The following is a 14,665-nucleotide window of genomic DNA, read 5'->3' as shown; positions in this document are numbered from 1 at the left end:
GTGTGTGTGTGTGTGTGTGTGTGTGTGTGTGTGTGTGTGCGCGCGCGTGCGTGTGTGTGTGTTTACAAAGTAAAAAAATTGAGCTTTTGTTGGTCTGTGGCTATAACTTTCATACAAAGAGTGGAGCTATTTATTACTACAAGCAATGTAGTAAGCCAGTAATTCCAGTAATGTTCTCCTCTGGGTGACAAATCATCCAAAACTTGTTGTGATTAGAAGCCATCACATGTACCTGTAAAAGAAAAATAATGGCATCGGAGTCTTCTCCCCTTAGGGTGACGTTGCCTTGCCAGCAGAGGGAGAGGAAAATGTGTCACTCTGGGGGACCTCTAAATCTTATATGATTGAGTTCAGATTTGGTCTGCACCTATCAAACCCCAAGTGGAACAAAAACATGTGGCCCAAAGTCTCTCACAACTTTTATTTTTTCACTATATATCATGAACAGTCCTCACATCGAGTCCTGAATGTATTGCTGGAATCCAAATGCATCTATTATGGAAATCATAAATGATTTGCACAGGAGATCAAAGGGCTTATTGATGTAAATGTTAAAGTCACCAATAATCAAAATGTCATCTGCATCAGTTGACAAGTTAGAGATGAACGCACCAAATTCATCTAAGAATTCAGAGTATGGGCTGGGAGGCCTATAAACAATGACACAGTAGCACAACTGATTTCCATACTTCTGACCCGGACAGTACGTAGCATCATGGGCAGAGCGGAGAATCAGATACTCAAACGAATTATATTTGTGACCCCCAACAGCTAATAAAGTGACCCTAGGTTCATAAATAAAAGCAACACCCCCGCCTTGCTTCACACCACGGGAAACGTGACTAAATGTGTATGTCGGTGGGCGGGCCTCATTTAAGGTAGGACAGCTGCAGGTTTAAGTCAGGTTTTACATATCCCAATCATATATAAGTGGTGATCCACAATTAGATTACTAATCGACAGAAACTTTAAGGACAGTGATCTGATGTTAATGAGACCCAAACTAAGGACCTCAGTAGAGTTAACAATTGGACTGTTCGGGTTTAGGAGTGGTTCCAGAATAACATTTATAAGGTGCCTGGAAGTAGGTTTAGGTTTGAGACATTCCATGCAGGTTGTAGGTAGCAGACACAAAATATTTAGTATTGCTGGAACAGCCAGCGGGCGATCCTCGATTAAATTTGCAAAACATATCCAATTTAATTTTTAATTTATTTTTTCTATTTCATTTATATAGTGCCAAATCACAACAGAGTTGCTTCAAGGCGCTTCACACAAGTAAGGTCAAACCTTACTAATATCCGTCTATGATTTGTAAGGACATGTCTGCGGAAGCAAGCCACAGTCTCAACCTGATAAATTTCCTTCCCTGAAAAACCACTATCACCACAATGGGTTGTCTGCACTAAAATCCCTGCTAAACTAGTGGATTCCACACCCACATTTGTCATAAGCCCTGCAGCGTCTATAATCCCCTCCTCCAAGACCTTCTGTAAAGCCCTAATGTTACCCTCCCTGTAGAGCTCTATCTATGTTTGTGGACAGGGTGGCGGCCCCTTCCCTAGTGGGGTGAAGGCCATCTGGCATCAGCAAGTCATGGCAGCCCCAGAACGAGGGCCAGTTATCAATAAAACTAAAGCCATGCTGTGTAGAAAACTGTGCCAGCCACCTATTTAATGAAATTAGCCTGCTAAAAGCCTCATCATTACCCCAGGAGTGGAGGGGACCAGAGACTACTAATCGACGCCGATACATCTTTCTGACAAGGTCACAAGTCCTCTCTATATCAATTTTTGTGAATTCTGAGTGCTTCATCTTGACATCATTAGTGCCGACATGAATAACTATGTGACTGTATCTCATATTATGTTTCTTAGTCTGTTTACCCTTCTGCAATGTCAGTGCCCTAAGGTGAGGGGCAGTGTTAGGAGCTCTAGTCCCAGGAATACATTTAACGTCAGCCGGCATCTGTAACCTAACTTTGCGGGTGACAGAATCCCATATCACCAACACCCGACATTTCTGCCTGGACGTTTCTGTTTCTGGGCTGATGTCAGTAGGCACACCACCCGGCCCAACATCAACCTTGCCCATAACATCTATCGCCACTAAATTAATAAGCTGTTCTAGCTTACGAACATGGCTCTGTAAGAGAGCCATCCTTTCTGCCAGCATCATGCAAAATTTCATAAAAACACCTAAAACTCCTAAAAGTAACCCACTCCTAAAATTAACAAAGAATAAAAATTATTAAATAGAATAATAAAATAACGTAAAAATAAAACAATAAGCTAAAGTTTATAAAAGTCAGCCGAGCTGAAACGCAGCTTAGCTCAGTTAGTTTATCTTAGCCTATGGCATCCCAACTTCCCTGCAGAGACAACAAGCTAACTGCCGATCTACTACAGTGGGCCTGGCTGGTAGCCTCTGACAAGTCGTGGGTACAGCTGGCAACCTCCGCCGTGTTGCGGGTCTGGCTAGCGGCCTCCAACGAGCCACAGGTCTGGCTGGCCTTCGCCAATGAGTCACGGGCCTGGTTAGTGACCTTTGATGAGCTGCAGGCCCAGCCAGTGGCCTCTGACAAGTCGCTGGTTCAGCTAGCAGCCTCCTACGAGCCACGGGCCTGGATGGCAGACACCGATGAGTCGCAGGACCAACTGGCGGCCTCCGAAGAGCCACGAATCTGGATGGCAGACAACGATGAGCCGTGAGCCTGGATGGGGCACTGACGCAGGCGCGGGCCTGGTCAGCGGATCTGGCCAGCAGACTCCATACGTGGCCCCAGGCTGTAGGAAGCGGTACGGCCATCTGTACAAACACCAACTCCTCTGCTGCTTGCACGGCTGCTCACTGCTCACACTGCTCAAATGGACTGCATATATATATATAGTGCTTTTCCATCTGCATCAGACACTCAAAGCGCTTCACACAGTAATGCGTCACATTCACCCCAATGTGAGGGTGCTGCCATACAAAGTACTCACGCTGACAAAGAAGATCAGAATAGCTAAGAGGAGCTACTCTGATACACTGAAAAAACAATTCACAGCCAACAATTCTGCAACAGTTTGGAGATGTCTTCAGCATGCCATCAACTACATGAGACCATCCCCCCACCCTGTGGAAAAACCCCTGATTGGCTGAGGAGTTGAACCTGTTTTGCACGAAGTTTGAAAGACACCCTCTCACACTCCTCATCCACCCCAAGGACAATGGACTTCCTGGTCCCCTAGACATCTCTATCCCCCCCACCCCTGCAACGCCACCTACACTAACGATCTGTGAAGAGAAAATGCCAACACTTTCGCAAACAAAAGATCAAAAAGGCACCAGGACCTGATGGTGTCTCCCCCTCATGTCTGAGAGCGTGTGCTGATCAGCTGGCTCCTGTCTTCAACAGATCTGTGGAGCTGTGTGCAGTCTCCTCCTGCTTCACATGCTCTGTTATTATCCCAGTCCCAAAGAAACCCTCTATAACAGGACTAAACAGCTACAGGCCTGTCGCCCTGACATCTGTAGTCATGAAGTCTTTTGAATGGCTGGTGTTGAGCCACCTGAAGAATATCACAGGACCCCTGCTGGACCCCTGCAGTTTGCCTTGCAGGCATTACATCCTGCAGCACTTGGACTTTGCAGCGACGTATGTGAGGCTCATGTTTGTGGATTTTAGCTCAGCATTCAACACCATCATCCCTGACATTCTCCATTAAAAACTCTTCAACCTCTCTGTGCCAGGTCCCACCTGTCAGTGGCTCTCGAACTTCCTGACGGACAGGACACAACAGGTGAGGCTGGGGAGCATCACATCCAGCTAATGGACAATCAGCACTGGAGCCCCTCAACGGTATGTGTTCTCCCCACTGTTCTTCTCCCTCTATACAAATTACTGCACCTCAAGGAACCCCCCTGTTAAACTCCTGAAGTCTGCAGACGACACCACCATCATCAGACTCATCCTGGATGGTGATGAGAATGCATACAAACAGAAGATGGAACAGTTGGTCCACTGGTGTTGTCAGAACAACCTGGAGCTGAACCCACTCAATACTGGAGATAATAGTGAACTTCAGGAGGAACCCACCACCAATACACGAACAACGGAATCACAGGACAACACTTGATCTAAAAGACAGAGAGTGCCCTGTGAGAGCCTGTTCGATCCCTCACGCGACAGGTGTCGGCCAAATCCCAGGTGACACACACGAACATCTAACACCACTCGCTTGGCATTTAAAAAATGTGTGGCCATTTGCACTGATAGCATGAAAACAGTGAGCAGACGGTCACTTTCAAGCTGGCTGTGAAATATGTCTAAGTGCCCCCACGATTGTGGAGTTGCAAAACAGCAATGCACGTGGCATGCCAGAGTGTCGGCTGCCCCCGCAAACACTTGTCGTGTGGTGTGTGTGCCCCCCCCATCCGCAATGCATGTGGCGGATGGGGGCAGGGGGATAACTAAACAGCAATAAAAATAACTAACAGCCGCAGCTGTGGAGATCTCTGGTCTGGATGTCATGGCTGGAGAACACATCCCGTGTTTGGACGGACATGAACTTTCAACTGTCCATTGTGACATGCGTGTGTCTGCTTGCTGTCCTCACGTGGACATACATAAAAACATATATCGCTGTTGCGACAGGCTGCATCGAGCGAGGGCACGGTGCGCACATTGACAGGCTACCCCATGTGAAACGGACAGTTGGATCATAACACGCAGCAGGCGATCTGAATGTCATGTCACCCACTTGAGCTCTGTTCCACATGACAGTGTCTGTCCTGCAGCACAATGTCGACATGGCACGCATGTCGGCCGGACGCGCACAGGGCCGGCTGGACACGCCAAGCCAGTAGATGTGGACATAAGAGCGCATGATCTGCTTCATTCATGTCATTTCATGACTGTACATCTGTGACCATGGGTCATCTACAGAGGAATAGATGGTTCATACTTGTATTCTTTCCTCGATAAGCGGGATTCAATAAAATGCGGTGTTGCAGTGGTGAAGTTTCTGGCTGGCAGTCACAGCTTTTGTAAATTGCAGGTTCGAATCCCGTGGGTGGCATGCATTTTTTTTTTCTTTTCCACAGCAGCTGCGCGATGTGGTTACACATGCTCCAGCTGCTCGCACTGTGTTCCCAGCGATCCATGTTAATTGGTGTGGCGTGCCGTGTAACAGGAGCTGAAGTTCACAATTTGTGGCTAGTGTCCAGGACTGTTATAGTCCCCCTCTGCTGAAGTCTCGGCATCATCTTTACTTTCCTCCACATCTGACTCGGGGAGGACATACTTCATACTTCAGGAATTTGTCCACAATCTTATTCATCAGTTGTTTCAGTTGCTGAGCGACATGAGTGGATCGTCTGCTTGATATGTTATGTCGTTCCACAAACGTCAAATACCAGCCATTTGAGGCTCTGAAGTTCTGGTTTCCATGTTGCTTATTCAGCCGCAGTGCCTCATATTTCAGACCCTTCCGTCACGCAAACGCCTGCTATTCTCCTTCCCTAGAACCATTTTATCAGCTCCTCTTCAATGTCCTCATAGCACACTTTCCTCCCCCCACCAGGCAGCCGTTTTGCTGTTTTGGCCAGGGCTGCAAGCTCATTCTTGTTCCTACACTGCTCCCGGACACGTCCTGTCAACTAAGAAAATCTGAGCAGCATGATGCTGCCCCTTCTCTTCTGTTTCTTTCACAACTTTGAGCTTGAATGCTGCCGAGTTGCAACATTTGCGCGGAGCCATTTTATGTAATTGTGTAGCAGCTATTGCATACAGAAAAAACGATATTCATATTGAGTCTGCGCTGCTTGTCTTGCATACACATGTACATACGTACCGTAAGGCTGTAATGTGCACAGTATGCATGGACACACAGACGATCATCAATAAACACCCCCTTCACGAAAATTACACACACCCCTTCATGAAAATTACACCCGGGGCGTTTAAAAGAGTAAGTGTGTGTGTGTGTGTGTGTGTGTGTGTGTGTGTGTGTGTGTGTATGTATGTATGTATGTATGTATGTATGTATACACACACACACACACACGTGCATCTTGAAAAATTTGAATATCAAGAAACAGTTCTAAAAAATTTTTGGTCAGGTATTTCAAAGTGAAAATTTTACATATTGTAGTTTCAGGCAGTAGAAACTAAAATGTCTCAATCATTTTTTTTATTTTTTTTTTCTCAATTATTTTTATTGATTTTTCCATTTGAGGGAAGGGTACAGAAAAAAAGAGACAAGGATGTTCTGGTATCAACCAGTGGACGTAATTAGAATGTGATGAACATTTTACAGTAGACAATGTCTACATTAAGACAGTGTATTGGGGGTGAGTTCCCCTTCCCTGACATGCAATAGCCCTCTCACTCTTCTCATTCACACCACAAGAGACGAAACATACCAACGCGCGGGGGGGGGGGGGGGTGGAATAATAAGTAGTACTTATAATTTAAAAGGGGGAAAAAAAGGGGGGGGGGTCAACAACTCAATGTTTCATTGGTTTTCAGCATCAATATGCAAGGTATCAATATGATGTAGAAAGGGCTGCCAAGTTTTATGAAAGTCCTCTATAGAGCCCTTAAGGGAGAATCTAATCCTCTCAGGTCTCACACATTTTAAAATTTCTTGAATCCATCTATTATGTGTGGGTGGGGATGAGTGATTCCATTTAAGCAGTATAAGCTTCCTCGCCAGCAAAGTGGTGAAAGCAATAATGTTTTGTGATGATTTGGACCAGCCAGGGGTTGGGGGCAATCCAAAAAGAGCGACAAGGGGGTCAGGGTTCATTGTGCAGCAAAAGACCTTTCCTAGTGTAGTAAAGATCGCACACCAAAAGTCGTTAAGTCTGGGGCAGGACCAAAACATGTGCATGTGGTTGGCTGGAGACAGTTGACACCTGTAGCAAGAGTCAACTCTGTCTGGGTAAATTTTAGCTAGTCTTGCATTAGTGAAATGGCTCCTGTGTAAGATCTTGCACTGTAAAAGTTTGTGCCTAGCGCATATAGAGGATGTGTGGACTAGACTGAGTATGCGATCCCATTGTTCATCAGAGATTGTGATCCTGAGGTCCTGGTCCCAGACAGCCCTTAGGGAGTTCAGGGAGATCGGGTTTATTTTAAAGATTGCATCATATAAGACTGACGTTAGGGATTTTTGTGTTGTTTTGATTAAGAGACGTGAATCCATCAAGGTTTCCCGGGGGCGATTGGGGAAGTGAGGGAACTGATTTTGTACAAAATGATGAATCTGGAAGAAACGAAATAGATGAGACTGAGGGAGAGTAAATTTTTTTGATAGGTCTATAAAAGAGGAAAAAGCACCGTCGACGTAGAGGTCATAAATAGTTCGCAGACCCTTGTTTGACCAGGATTTAAAGGCTGCGTCAGAGCAGGATGGAAGAAATGAAGCGTTTTGATAAATAGGGGCTAGCATAGATGAGTGTAGGCCAAATTGTCTCCTAAATTGATTCCAAATTTTTAAGGTCTCCGAAATGAATGGGGTTTTGTGCTGTACGTTTGGTTGGTAGGGGTAGCTGTGAGCAGACTACTGACCATAAGGCGACAGGTGAGGACGCTAGCTCCATGCTGGCCCATAGTGGGCGATTATTGGAAGCAATCTTAACGTTCCAGAAGAGGATTTTATTAATATTACTAGCCCAGTAGTATCGGCAGAAGTCGGGCAAGGCTAGCCCTCCGAGAGATTTGGGAAGTTGGAGAATTGATCTCTTAATGCAAACTTGTTTGTTGCACCATAAAAACGAGTTAATCAATTGATCAAGGGTGGAAAAAAAAAGATTTGCGGATAAACAGTGGTATGTGTTCAAAGATATAGAGAAAGCGTGGAAGTATTGTCATCTTGACCAGACTGATACGGCCCAGAAGAGAGAGAGGTAGAGTGGACCATCTAGTTAAATCTAATTTACATCGCTCCAACAGTGTATTTAAGTTTTTTGCAAATAAATCATGGAGTGATTTCGTTATGATGATGCCAAGGTATTTTAGACCTTGGGTTGCTTTTCTAAAGGAGAAAAAAGTGGGGGGGGGAGTCTCCACTGAAGAATTAATTGGAAGATACTCGCTTTTAGGCAGGTTAATTTTATAGCCAGATAACCCCCTGAATTGTTCTAAGATATCCAAAATAACTGGATGGGATGAGGTTGGGTTACTGACGTAAAGCAAGAGGTCATCTGCATATAAAGAAACTTTGTGGGTAAGGCCAAATCGGGATATCCCTTCAAACTTTCTATCGCTACGTAGCCACAAGGCTAATGGTTCGACAGCGAGAGCGAATAAGGATGGAGACAGAGGGCATCCCTGACAAGTGACCCGGGATAACAAAAAAGGTTTAGATTTTATTCCATTAATATTGACACTAGCTACTGGGGAGGTATAAAGAAGTTTAATCCATGATATAAAGTTGGGGTCAAAACCAAATTTGTTTAGAATGAAGAACAGGTAGCTCCACTCTACACGGTCAAATGCCTTCTCTGCATCCAATGACAGGATGATCTCAGCTGGAATAGAGTCTGAAGCGGAGCAGATAATGTTTAGTAATCTTCTGGTGTTATGAAAAGACTGCCGTCCTGGAATGAAGCCGGTCTGGTCCTGGTTAATTAGTGTCGGTGTGACCTTCTGGAGTCGAGTGGACATCACTTTAGATAGAATTTTTAGGTCAACATTGAGAAGAGAAATGGGTCTATAACTGTTACAGTGGAGGGGATTTTTGTCTTTCTTAAGCAATAAAGTAATTGAAGCTTCTGAGAATGTAGTAGGTAGTCGCTGATTCACGAATGCATCATTAAATACTCTCGTCAGGATCGGGGATAATATGTTGGAAAAGGTTTTGAAAAATTCTGCCGAATATCCGTCTGGCCCAGGGGATTTTGAGCTTTGTAGAGAACTGATGGCCTCTTGGACCTCTGCAACTGTTATGAGGGCTCCTAGATTATGAAAGACATCGTTGTCTACTTGAGGGTATGTTAAGCAGTTGAGAGGGTTAGGCTCCGACCAGTTGCGAGAGGGGGTTTCGGAGGAGTAAAGTGATGAATAATAACAAGAAAAAATATTACAAATTTCCACAGGATCTGTTGTAACCAACCCAGACGAAGATGCTATTCTGGGTATGAGCTTAGAGGTGCTTGTAGCTCGGGCTTGGTATGCCAGTAATTTGCTGGGTTTATCGCCTTGTTCAAAGAAACATTGCTTTGTTTGTAGTACCTGGGTCTCGACTTTACTTGTTGATAACAAGTCATATTGAGACTGTAGTTGTAATCTATTTTTGTATAACAATGATGGACTAGTGGCATATTTAGTGTCTAAAACGCGAATTTTATCTGACAGTTCTGTTAATTTGGAGAGTTCAGCTTTTTTAAAATGGGAAACAAATGAAATAATTTGTCCACTTAAATAGGCCTTGAATGAATCCCACAGTATATCACTGTTGATATCTGGCCTGTCATTCGTTTCAAAGAAGAAATTTATTTCTTTGGTGAGGAAATCTTTAAATTTAGCTTCTGCAAGCAACTGAGAGTTAAATCTCCAAAATTTGTGGGCCGGTCTACAAGGGTAAAAAGTAATGTCAACTGTCGTGGGGGCATGATCAGAGATGACAATACTGTGGTATTCACAGGCAACAGTGCTGTGCAGTAATTTATTATCCAGTAAGAAAAAATCTATTCGCGAGAAGCTATGGTGGACGTGGGAGAAAAAGGAATACTCTTTATTAAAAGGAAATCTGGTTCTCCAGGAATCGGCTAATCCCAGGTGGTCTGCGTGAAACTTCAAGATAGTGGCCGATTTTGTTAGCGTAGTGTGTTTTGTTGATGACCTATCAAGTGTAGTGTCCTGTACTCGATTGAAATCACCTCCAATAATAAGATGGTCTGCAGTGTTAGGGAGGGAAGAGAGAAATTTTGATATAAATTTGTCATCATCCCATGTGGGGGCATACACTGAGGCCAGGACCACAGGAGTATTTTGTAATTTGCCTGAGACTATAATGAAGCGCCCATTCGGGTCGCTTATAGTATCAGAGGGTTCAAAGGTAATATCCCTACGTATAACAATCGCTGTGCCCCTTACCCTTGCAGTGAATCCCGAGTGGAAGAGGTGACCCATCCAAGTCCTTTTTAAACGGGAAATTTCTGAGTTACAAAGATGGGTTTCTTGTAAGAAGCACAGATCCCCCCCAAGCTGTTGAAGGTGTGTTATTACCTTGTTGGCTTTGACAACATTATTCATTCCTTTCACATTCCACGATATGAAATGGAGATTCCTACCAGACATCAGAATGGACTGTCAAGAGGGCTGGTTGACTGAGCTGTGTGGGGAAACAGAGACAATAGGGAGGGGAAAAGAAAAAGAAAAAAAAAAAAGGGGGGGGGGGACGAGGGGGTAGCACGAAGAGAGATAACACATGCATACCACATACACACACCTACATACATTGAACACAAAGCAAATCCCTAAGGAAAATAAACTTCTGTATCAACAAGATACTAACTTCTTATTTATCTTACTCCAACGTACTCCATCTCCCACTATGTGGAAAATAGAGTAAAAGAGTGAATTAACCCCTTGAACAAAGCACAACCGCTGTCCAGCAAATGGTGTAAAATGAAACAGATCCAGGAGCAGATCTTGTGAGCACTAAATAATGTAGTGTCCAAAATATAGTCCTTTTTTTTTTTTTTAAAGTAACAGAAATTCGTAAGATACTTGAATAAAAACATAATACATGACTTAGAAAAATTGTCATGTCACAGTATTTGTTATACGAGGTCTGTCAATAAAGTATAGGTCCTTTTTTATTTTTTTCAAAAACTATATGGATTTCATTCATATGTTTTTACGTCAGACATGCTTGAACCCTCGTGCGCATGCGTGAGTTTTTCCACGCCTGTCGGTGACATCATTCGCCTTTGAGCACTCCTTGTGGGAGGAGTCGTCCAGCCCCTCGTCGGATTCCTTTGTCTGAGAAGTTGCTGAGAGACTGGCGCTTTGTTTGATCAAAATTTTTTCTAAACCTGTGAGACACATCGAAGTGGACACGGTTCGAAAAATTAAGCTGGTTTTCGGTGAAAATTTTAACAGCTGATGAGACATTTTGAGGTGATACTGTCGCTTTAAGGACTTTCCCACGGTGCGAGACGTCGCGCAGCACTCCCAGGCACCGTCGTCAGCCTGTTTCAAGCTGAAAACCTCCACATTTCAGGCTCTATTGATCCAGGACGTCGTGAGAGAACAGAAGTTTCAGAAGAAGTCGGTTTCAGCATTTTATCCGGATATTCCACTGTTAAAGGAGATTTTTTTTAATGCAAGACATGCGGACGGATTGCAGCGTCGGCTCGCAACCGGCTGCGTCCCGACGCGCGGACCTGTCCGCACGTCTTTCATTAAAAAAAATCTCCTTTAACAGTGGAATATCCGGATAAAATGCTGAAACCGGCTTCTTCTGAAACTTCTCTGTTCTCTCACGACGTCCTGGATCAATAGAGCCTGAAATGTGGAGGTTTTCAGCTTGAAACAGGCTGACGACGGCGCCTGGGACCGCTGCGCGACGTCTCGCTCTGTGGGAAGTCCTTAAAGCGACAGTATCACCTCAAAATCTCTCATCAGCCGTTAAAATTTTCACCGAAAACCAGCTTAATTTTTCGAACCGTGTCCACTTCGATGTGTCTCACAGGTTTAGAAAAAATTTTGATCAAACAAAGCGCCAGTCTCTCAGCAACTTCTCAGACAAAGGAATTCTGACGAGGGGCTGGACGACTCCTCCCACAAGGAGTGCTCACAGGCGAATGACGTCACCGACAGGCGTGGAAAAACTCACACATGCGCACGAGGGTTCAAGCATGTCTGACGTAAAAACATATGAATGAAATCCATATAGTTTTTGAAAAAAATAAAAAGGACCTATACTTTATTGACAGCCCTCGTATAACTGCCTCAAGTGTCTGTGTGGTGCTGGGAACCATTAAGTAACACAGGGATCCCCCCTGAAATTGGGAACTGAGTTCGGGGTGAACAGTCTCTGAGGTGCTTTCTTTTTTTCTTTTTTTTTTCCCCTTCCCCCCTCCCTCCTCCTCCCCCTCTCTACAAATCCCTTTGAATGCGTGTGAACAACCCACAAAAAGTGAGGCACAGAAAAAAAAAAAGAATATATACGAGGTCTGTGAGAAAAGTAACGGACCTTATTATTTGTTTCAAAAACTATATGGATTTGAATCACGTATGATTACATCAGACATGCTTGAACCCTCGTGGGCATGCAAGAGTTTTTTCACGCCTGTCGGTTATGTCATTCACCTGTGGGCAGTCTTTGAGTGAGGAGTGGCCCACCCTCTCGCTGCTTTGTTTGATAAAATTTTTTTCAAAACCTGTAAGGCACAACTGAGTGGACACCATTCGATAAATTCAGCTGGTTTTCGGTGAAAATTTTAACGGCTGATGAGAGATTTTGGAGTTTTACTGTCGCCGTAAGGACGGCCCACGGCGCCTGACGGCGATCTGCACTCCGAGGCGGCGTCGTCTCGCTGTTTCAAGCTGAAAACTTCCTAATTTCAGGCTCTGTGGACCCAAGACGTCGTGAGATAACAGAGAACTTTCAGAAGAAGTCGGCATGAGGAGTTTATCCAGACATTCCACTGTTAAAAGAGATTTTGTAATGAAAGAACGTGCGGGCAGATTCGCATGTCGGGCCGGACCCGACCGCGGGGGGTCGCCACAGGAAAAACACCTCTGTTGGAAACCTTAACGGACAAGTTGGAACATACCCAGCTGTTAAACAATTTCTCAGATACTCACTTGTTGAAAGCCATCAAAAGCCACCTGAATTTTACAAATGGTTTTCAACACGGAGGTGTTTTTCATGTCGCGGCGCAGACAGATTTGCGGCGTCGTCACGGATCCGACTCGGCAAATTCGTCCGCACGTTCTTTCATTACAAAATCTCCTTTAACAGTGGAATGTCCGGGTAAACTCCTGATGCCGGCTTCTTTTGAAACTTCTCTGTTCTCTGACGACGTCCTGGGTGAACAGAGCTTTAAATTAGGATGTTTTCAGCTCGAAACAGCCAGACGGACGCCACCTCCGACCGCGCCGCGCCCATCCGCTTTGTGGGCTGTGCTTAAAGCGAAAGAAACTCCACAATCTCTCATCAGCCGTTAAACTTTACACCGAAAACCAGCTGAATTTCTCGAATAGTGTCCACACGGATATCCCTCACCGGTCCTGAAAAAATTTGATAAAGTAACGCGCGCCGTCTCCCTGCAGCGTCTCAGACAAAGAGATTCCGACGGGAGGGGGAGTCCACACCTCACTCAAAGCCTGCCCACAGGCGAATGATGTCACCGACAGGCATGACAAAACTCACACATGCGCACGAGGGTTCAAGCTTGTCTGACGTAAAAACATATGAATCAAATCCATTTATTTTTTGAAAAAAATAAAAAAGACCGCTTTTGTTTATCACAGACCTTGTGTGTATATATATATATATACGAGGGCTGTCAATAAAGTAACGGTCCTTTTTATTTTTTTCAAAAACTATATGGATTTCATTCATATGTTTTTACGTCAGACATGCTTGAACCCTCGTGCGCATGCGTGAGTTTTTCCACGCCTGTCGGTGACGTCATTCGCCTGTGAGCACTCCTTGTGGGAGGAGTCGTCCAGCCCCTCGTCGGAATTCCTTTGTCTGAGAAGTTGCTGAGAGACTGGCGCGTTGTTTGATCAAAATTTTTTCTAAACCTGTGAGACACATCGAAGTGGACACGGTTCGAAAAATTAAGCTGGTTTTCAGTGAAACTTTTAACGGCTGATGAGAGATTTTGAGGTGATTCTGTCGCTTTAAGGACTTTTCACGGTGCGAGACGTCGCTCAGCGCTCTCAGCCGCCGTCGTCAGCCTGTTCAAGCTGAAAACCTCCACATTTCAGGCTCTATTGATCCAGGACGTCGTGAGAGAACAGAGAAGTTTCAGAAGAAGTCGGTTTCAGCATTTTATCCGGATATTCCACTGTTAAAGGAGATTTTTTTAATGAAAGACGTGCGGACGGGTCCGCGCGTCGGGACGCAGCTGCCGCGACGCTCCGCCACAGGAAAAACACCTCTGTTGAAAGCCTTAAGGACAAGTTGGAACATGTCCTGCTGTTAAACAATTTCTCATATACTCACTCCACTGAAAGCCATCAAAAGCCGCCTGGATTTTACAAATGGTTATCAACACGGAGGTGTTTTTCCTGTGCTGCCGCACCGCGTCGGCTGCGTCCCGACGCGCGGACCCGTCCGCACGTCTTTCATTAAAAAAATCTCCTTTAACAGTGGAATATCCGGATAAAATGCTGAAACCGACTTCTTCTGAAACTTCTCTGTTCTCTCACGACGTCCTGGATCAATAGAGCCTGAAATGTGGAGGTTTTCAGCTTGAAACAGGCTGATGACGGTGCCTGAGAGCGCTGCACGACGTCTCGCACCGTGAAAAGTCCTTAAAGCGACAGAATCACCTCAAAATCTCTCATCAGCTGTTAAAATTTTCACTGAAAACCAGCTTAATTTTTCGAACCGTGTCCACTTCGATGTGTCTCACAGGTTTAGAAAAAATTTTGATCAAACAACGCGCCAGTCTCTCAGCAACTTCTCAGACAAAGGAATTCCGACGAGGG

At 44.8% G+C, this 14,665-nt stretch overlaps 1 protein-coding gene across 1 annotated transcript in view; it reads left to right on the top strand.

Moving 5' to 3' along the window:
* arl5a (ADP-ribosylation factor-like 5A) overlaps positions 1-14,665 on the top strand; it is a 70,934-nt gene that overhangs the window by 38,515 nt on the left and 17,754 nt on the right. The window lies entirely within an intron of this gene.

The sequence above is a fragment of the Thalassophryne amazonica genome, chromosome 14, assembly GCF_902500255.1.
Source record: "Thalassophryne amazonica chromosome 14, fThaAma1.1, whole genome shotgun sequence".
Classification (NCBI taxonomy): domain Eukaryota; kingdom Metazoa; phylum Chordata; class Actinopteri; order Batrachoidiformes; family Batrachoididae; genus Thalassophryne; species Thalassophryne amazonica.
The sequence above is the reverse complement of the archived record's forward strand: the minus strand, read 5'-3'. Positions and strand labels throughout refer to the sequence as shown.